The sequence below is a fragment of the Lissotriton vulgaris genome, chromosome 7 (genome assembly GCF_964263255.1).
Source record: "Lissotriton vulgaris chromosome 7, aLisVul1.2, whole genome shotgun sequence".
Taxonomy (NCBI): domain Eukaryota; kingdom Metazoa; phylum Chordata; class Amphibia; order Caudata; family Salamandridae; genus Lissotriton; species Lissotriton vulgaris.
In genome coordinates, this window is record NC_141695.1 from 1,648,035,665 (window position 1) to 1,648,042,717 (window position 7,053).

Sequence of the window (7,053 nt, forward strand, 5' to 3'; positions counted from 1 at the left end):
CATATCAATATATAAGTTTGTGATGTATTTTCTGGTTACTTTAGGTCTTAGACATGAAGCCAAATATTTATTTTATAGAGACATGATTTTATTTATAGTGATACGGTTATATGCTGGTGTGCAGGAAGATTGATGATAGAAAGAGAGAAAGATGATCTCCCTAAATATTTACTAATTCGTCTATACTTGTGACGTAGTGTGAATGTTTCCTTCTACTTCCACTGATTATTTAGTTTATTGGTGATAGTTGAATGAAACATAGTTCTCTGAATAACTACGTAGTGTGCCACTACTGATGATTCTAATATAGTTTATCAATTACAAACAGTAAGCATCGAAACCTTAAAGGATTCAAATAAATTACTTTTTTATGAAAATAACTTGTAAACTTATTATTTTAAACAATTTTTATAAAATAGTTTCCCCTTTCCACCACGTATTAAAATGGATTAATATTCATTACAAGGGTGAGCTTGTAAATTATATTTCTGTCTATATAAATGTAATTTTGTAAACATGATTGTGGTTTTATAATAAACATGTTTTTACATATAAAAACCCATTCACAATTTGTAATTGCAAGAGATTGGGTTACTGTTTGAGAAGAGTTAAACTCTACTCAAGCAGCAACCACAATCCTTGTCACAGTGAAGTCACAACCAAACCCAAATTTTAACCTGTGCTTAACCCTCTGATAGCTTGGCATGAAGCAGTCAGGCCTAACTTAGAGGCAATGTGTAAAGTATTTATACAGAACTTCAAACAGTAATAGAGTCAAAACACAACGCAAGAAAAATTCCACACCAATTTAGAAAAATTTATTACATTTTTATAAATAAATCAAGAAATGAAAAAAAATCAATCAGTAGAATCGGAAACATATAATTTAAAAAACTTAGCTTAAAATAGCACCGAAAAGTACAAAGGGCCAATTGGGGGTATCTTGTTGCACCGGACAGGGACAAAGTCACTAATTCAGGCTAACCGCATTGAAGCGCTGGCCCGCTATGGGGACCCACTTAGGTCCAGTGAACACAGTACCTTAATCCTGGTTTCAAAAAGATGCAGAGTCCCGCATTGTCAGCGCAATGCCCCACGCAGCAGAGACGATGCAAGGCCAAAGTGAGGAGATGCATCTCACAGCAGTGGTCCAGACGAGCTGAGAAGTGTGATGCGATGTCCTTGCATGGAGATGTGACGCACAGTGTTGATTGTGGTGGGCTGCATTGGGTGAGGCAATGTCCTTGCGTAGGGATCACCGCGCAGTTGCGATTCTGATGGGTCGATGTATGCGATGCGGAATCCTTGTGTTCAATCCAAGCGACCTGGAGTCAACGGAGAATAACACTGCCTTCTGAATAGAGAGAAGATGAAAAGCAAAGAATGGCAAATGTTTCTGGTCATTATGGGGTCTGCATTTGCTTCTCACACAACAGCTCTGGTTCTGGCCTGCTTCTGCAAGTGATTTTAGCGATAGAACATGACAAGTCCTCCACCAAAGCAATCCTCAGTAGGATAATGGGGACTGAGGAAAAGAGAGTATGCACCGCCAGAACGAATATCGAGACAGTACTTACGTTGGTCCGGTTCAAACTTATTATTGAATTATGAGCATTTAGAATTTGTTGGCTGTGTACAAATATACCGTCAATGAGGTTACATATTCACAGAGACTGCTCTTTCTTTTTCATGCACCATTTATCTTTCTGTATTGACTTATAGGCAATATGTTTTTTCCTGATGAAATGTGGAGTTTAAAGATTTTGGGCCCGGTTATGAGTTCCGGTGGTGAGGGCAGTATTTTACTGCTGCACCTCTGCACTGCTGAGACTCGCCGCCTCTCACCTGCCAGATTACAAGTTATTTTTAGAGTGGCGGGCGGGCAGTGTGGCATTCCCAGGGCGGTGCCTTTTTCAAAGGCTGTGTTGCCTTTGAAAAGGCACCTGAATAGGAACACCTCACCAAGGTTCTTGCACGGCATGGACTGGAAAGTCCATGCCATGCAGGAACTCTTGTGCATGCACATAGGAGGGGCACATGCTATGCACCCCTGTGTGCATGCACAAGCGGATTAGGCACAGTGGGCCTCTAGTGCCTCCTTTGTTTCCTGTCTGACAGGGTTGACATGGAATAGAAACCTCCATGTCAACGCTGGTGGAGAGGAAACCGTAATATGCTTGGCGAGACTGCGGTGGTCCCACATAGCATATTGCGGCCTCTGACCGTCGCGCCACCTCGTGATGGGGTGGCAGACCGCGGATGCAGTGGTGGCTGGATCACCATCGCCACGCCACCACAGGACTGGTGGTTTTAAAGTTTTACAATGTTATCTAGTCCATTTCAATGACCGCTTGTTTCACATGTGAAACCAAAAGCAAACGCTCTTCACACCTTTGTGAGAATTCACTCTTCTACTCGCATCAGTGTTAAAAAACATTAGCAATGTGAATAGTTTTGTATTGTATACACTAGAAAGTTTTGCACCAAGTTTCAGAACGCAATAAATGTACAGCATAGACAGCAGCAGCGCAACCTTCCTAACACAAAGAATAAGTAAAGCAGAGCTGACAGTAGCAGATGGAACATCAGATAATGCTCACAAATATGCAGGATAGGAACAACAGGGGCAGCTAATTATATACTTTGATGTGGTTTGTGTAATAGGACATTTTGCTTCTACAGTGAAAAAGTTATTTTAATACATTTTCAATATATGTATATATTTTAAGGTCTCTTGCTCTATGAATTGAACATAAAGATAAAAGGTAGCTTACATGCTAAAGAGAGAATGATAGGTGTTAAAGGATGGGTGTGCACTTCAGACATACACATTCAAGTGCAAAACTCCAGGAAAAAATAACCAATCTTCTTAGGGAATTACCACACATACATTCATGTACTCATATAGGATGATGGGCTCTCACCTACCTAGTGTGGGATGCCTCATCCGTGGATTCCACAATTAGCAGTGGATAACACCTAGGACTACTACGGTTCACTGATTGCACAATCTCCTTGCTATAAGCCTTTTCCATCTATGTACCCAGGAACAGTAACAACATCCCTATATCAACCAAGACCACCCTGATGCTTCTCCAATTTAGAAAAGAGATTCATTTATTTAAAGAACACTACATCACAATGCATTAACCATCCACAACCCAGCTACCTCTCCTATAAATCATTGACTTTATGGTTGCCTTGGACCCTGTATAGTGCTCCATTGCCTTTTGGCACGGTTTGCACTATAAAAATACCATCTACATAGGTTTCCTAGTTTGTTAGAGGCGGTGTTCCTTTTGTCAAAATTTATGTTCTCCCTACATGAAACTGTCAGACCTATATTAAATCTGTTTGTAGTTGAGCTTAGTTTTTTTACTGGTGTCTCATACCACAAGATAAAAATAGGAGGGTGGAGCAACGGACCATGCTTCTGTGCTTCAGTGCTTTAAAATTACCCCTAGGGTCGGGCGTCTTTCACACAACTACAGGTATCTCACATCAAATATTTGTGAAATGGTTCCTGGTACATAGGGTATGTTCAGCTGCTTCAGAAGGGAGAGCAGATATAGGAAATTTCCCCATGACCCACTCTTTAAAGGGACCCCGCACACGCTTTTTGCAAAGCTGTTGGCATGTTTTACAGGGCAGGTCACTGTAATCATATTTCTATTAAGCAGGCCATGCCCCAGCTGCCAAACCATGCCCTTAGCTGCTAGGATGGTTGTTGGGCGCGCCTAGGACTTGAGACCACAAGCTATACACCCAAAACTCCAGCATTTCCTCCCTTGCTACAAGCGCCCGTAGGCTAGTGATAGTGAAGCTGTGATGGCTGGGTCTCAAAATTCTCTCCGCCCAGTCTTTGTTTCATCCTATCTTCAAAAGCAGCGAAGTGGAGCTGATGACAACAGCTCTTAGCTCAGCCTGTATCTCCCACCCTGCTGCAAATGTTCGCGCCCTGCTGCAAACGTTCTCGCCCTGCTGCAAATGTCACTGCCTGCCACTTTATTTAAAGCTGAGGTCTAAACTGTTAAATGTAAAAGGTTTTGGGGGATTGCTTAACTTTAGCACATTAGATCATATCATTGCGCTGAGTGGCCTTTACTTGAATTAATGAGCCCCACCTCTTCTTTCTTGACTTCTTTTTGTTAGTGACCCTAGTTTCTCCTATATAAGCCTTTATTGTTTTAGATGGAGTAACATTATTGATCAGGATCACCATTTTTTGATTTCAACATCAACCTTCCATATTCATCTGTGTGTGTCAATAATGAGCCATTTGTGTACTGCACTCAATTATACATAAAGCGAAGATATAGCAATTCACTATATAGCGATAGCATAGAGCACTTATCCAAAAAACAGTGGTGTTTCCCCCTATACAGAGGCAGGGCATTTGTTCTGAATTCACCACTCCCTGCTCTCAATACAGCCTAATATGACTTTAAAGTGGCATGATCAGTACAAATGGAAATCAGGCAAATCTACCTGCTTGTTCTAAATGCAATACATTGGTGCATGTCTACTAACATCCCCAAGTTAAAGCCGTTCACATCCAACATTATTTTAACTCAAGGATATCCCCAATTGTCAGATGCCACATACTGACCCTATGGAAACTTATCCTAAACCTGGCCAGGAGTTAGACATTTGGGCACCTTAGGGTACTTAGATCATTCAGTAGGCACCTAGAGGCACGTTTTCTAACTTAATTTTGCAATGCTGTGCCCTGTTTAGGAATGTACTAGTTCACTCGCAATCACATTGTACTGCTGGACTGCTTTCAATGCAATAAGAAAAAGGCAATATTTCAAACATTTCACACCTTCTTGGCACAATCAAGCTGTAGTGGCCCACCTCGCCTTATGCCTTGTCTCAAGTACGCCGCTCAATGTTCTAGAAGCTCCCTTAGATTGCTGTAAAGGGACTTGTTTGGCACATTGGAAATCTTGCAAGCCTCTGCTTTGCTCTAAATGCAGTACATTGACACATTTCTGCTAGCCTCTTCATATTAAATTCCTCCATATGAAAATCCTTTTGTATTCTGCCCTATTTAGGTTTCTCCTGCACAGCGTTTGTGCTGTGCTTGTGAAATCTATTTTATCAATATAAATCTTAAAAGGGGCTTACATCCTGCCCTTGCTTTTCGTGGGTTGTGTGCTTGACACTTACTTTTCCTTCATTTCTGTTGGCTATGTTGTGTGTTTCTCGCATGTCCCATTGTCTTTTTACCTATTTTAGCCTAATAGTGCACGTTTTAGGCCACATTTATTTTGTACACATTGCTACATAGCAAAGTTGCCTTTGTGTCACATTATATTTTCACCACAGAATCTATGTGTGTTTTCGTGTTATGTTATTTTTGTGGGATTTAGTCTCGGTACCCTGGACAGCATCAAACAACAAAACCCCTTGTTATTTCTCTGGTCAGACACTAGCACCTAGACATAACAAATGAATGCTGCTGTTGTTTGAGAGCACACATGTCTTGTCATATAATCGAGGACAGGGGTTCTTAAAATACACACACTGAGCGAAGGTACTGAAGCAAGACTTCTGCATCAGTTGAGATGCAGAACATCCACCTATGTATTCTGACGAATGGGGTCCACCACTAATCCCAGGGATCTTTGATATATAATCATTTAGGTAGAGTAGAAGAGGGGGGTTTCGGCCAACCTGTCCTATAACATGACAGGAATTTTTATGGTATTTGATTTGTTAACCATTCTAATGATATTTTTCATCTCCATGTGTTGTCTAATTGTGGCACAACTACTCTATCTTAGAGCACAATAGTTTAAATAAATGTTACAAACCTCCTTTGTGTCTCTTGTTTATCTTTTTGTGGACAAGTAGGAGTGAGAGACTGAAAGGGTGTGTCCTGTTACCACGATCCCTGAGGGGAATAAAAGTGTTGTGTTCTGGGGTGCCAGCTCACTTGTTTCTAAAGAAAGGTTAGAAAGGCAAGTGAAGCACTATAGCTAGTCGACTCTGGCTCAAAGATACTGATTAGGTATGGTGACTCAGTCCCTACATGATGATGTTCTATAGTTCCAAGCAAAGTTCTGTTCCAGAGCAGAATCCCTGCAACAGTTGTAGCATACTATTTCCTGTTGTTCCTCATGTGTTTCACTTATCGGTATCTTATGGCCCAAGTACTGTTTTCATCCGCTTTGGTGGGATTTCTTTTAAGCACCTCTGCGTGCTTTGGAGAAGCCAAATACTCTGATCGCAACATACACTAACCATTTCCCCCAAGGCTGAAGCAGGGACCCACTAGAAGTGCACCCTTTGGAGGGACGCACTCACCAGTACTCCCGAGGCCGAAGAAGGCACCCACTCTTACTGTGGTTACTTTTCTGTGTCTCCCCGCTCTTTGTTGTTTGGACCTTTCCATTAATTCTGAGTATTTGTGGGTGAATGTTTACTTCTCTTTCTACACATTCCTGCTTAAATGTGTATGTCCAGCGTCTTAATGCATTTGGAATAGCGTAAAATAACCAGGGGAAATGGACTGATGCCCTAGCAACGAAAATTTGCGCCGATGCTGAGGGGCTTTTCTTTTAAGTGGTGTGTGATCTAAATCCCCTACCCTTCTGCACGCTGCGCAGGAGCGCATGCCTCGCTATTGCTGAATATGTCTGCTTTTACTGTGCAGCTGTTCACTTGTATATGTTGCACAGTCCAAAAAGTATACAAAGTGTACCTGAAAAAGAAGCGCTACTGGCTCATATATAATCACACTAAAACCCCAATACTACACCCTAAAGTGAATGAGGAACATGCGGTCCCTTCCTACAGATACATTAGACAATACACATAGAAGTTCAATAATTTATATGGCAACGGAAATGTATTTATTAATTCTTTTAGCAACAAAAACATAAAAAGTGGGACACACAAGACAACAAACAAAAAATCAACAAAGCTCAGACATTTTCAAAGTGACTACACAAATAATGAACAAATAATGTCACATCTATTTTAAGGTACCAATGCTATCCTTATTGAAATAAAGAACATTTGTGATAGTCATGGTGCACCATGTTG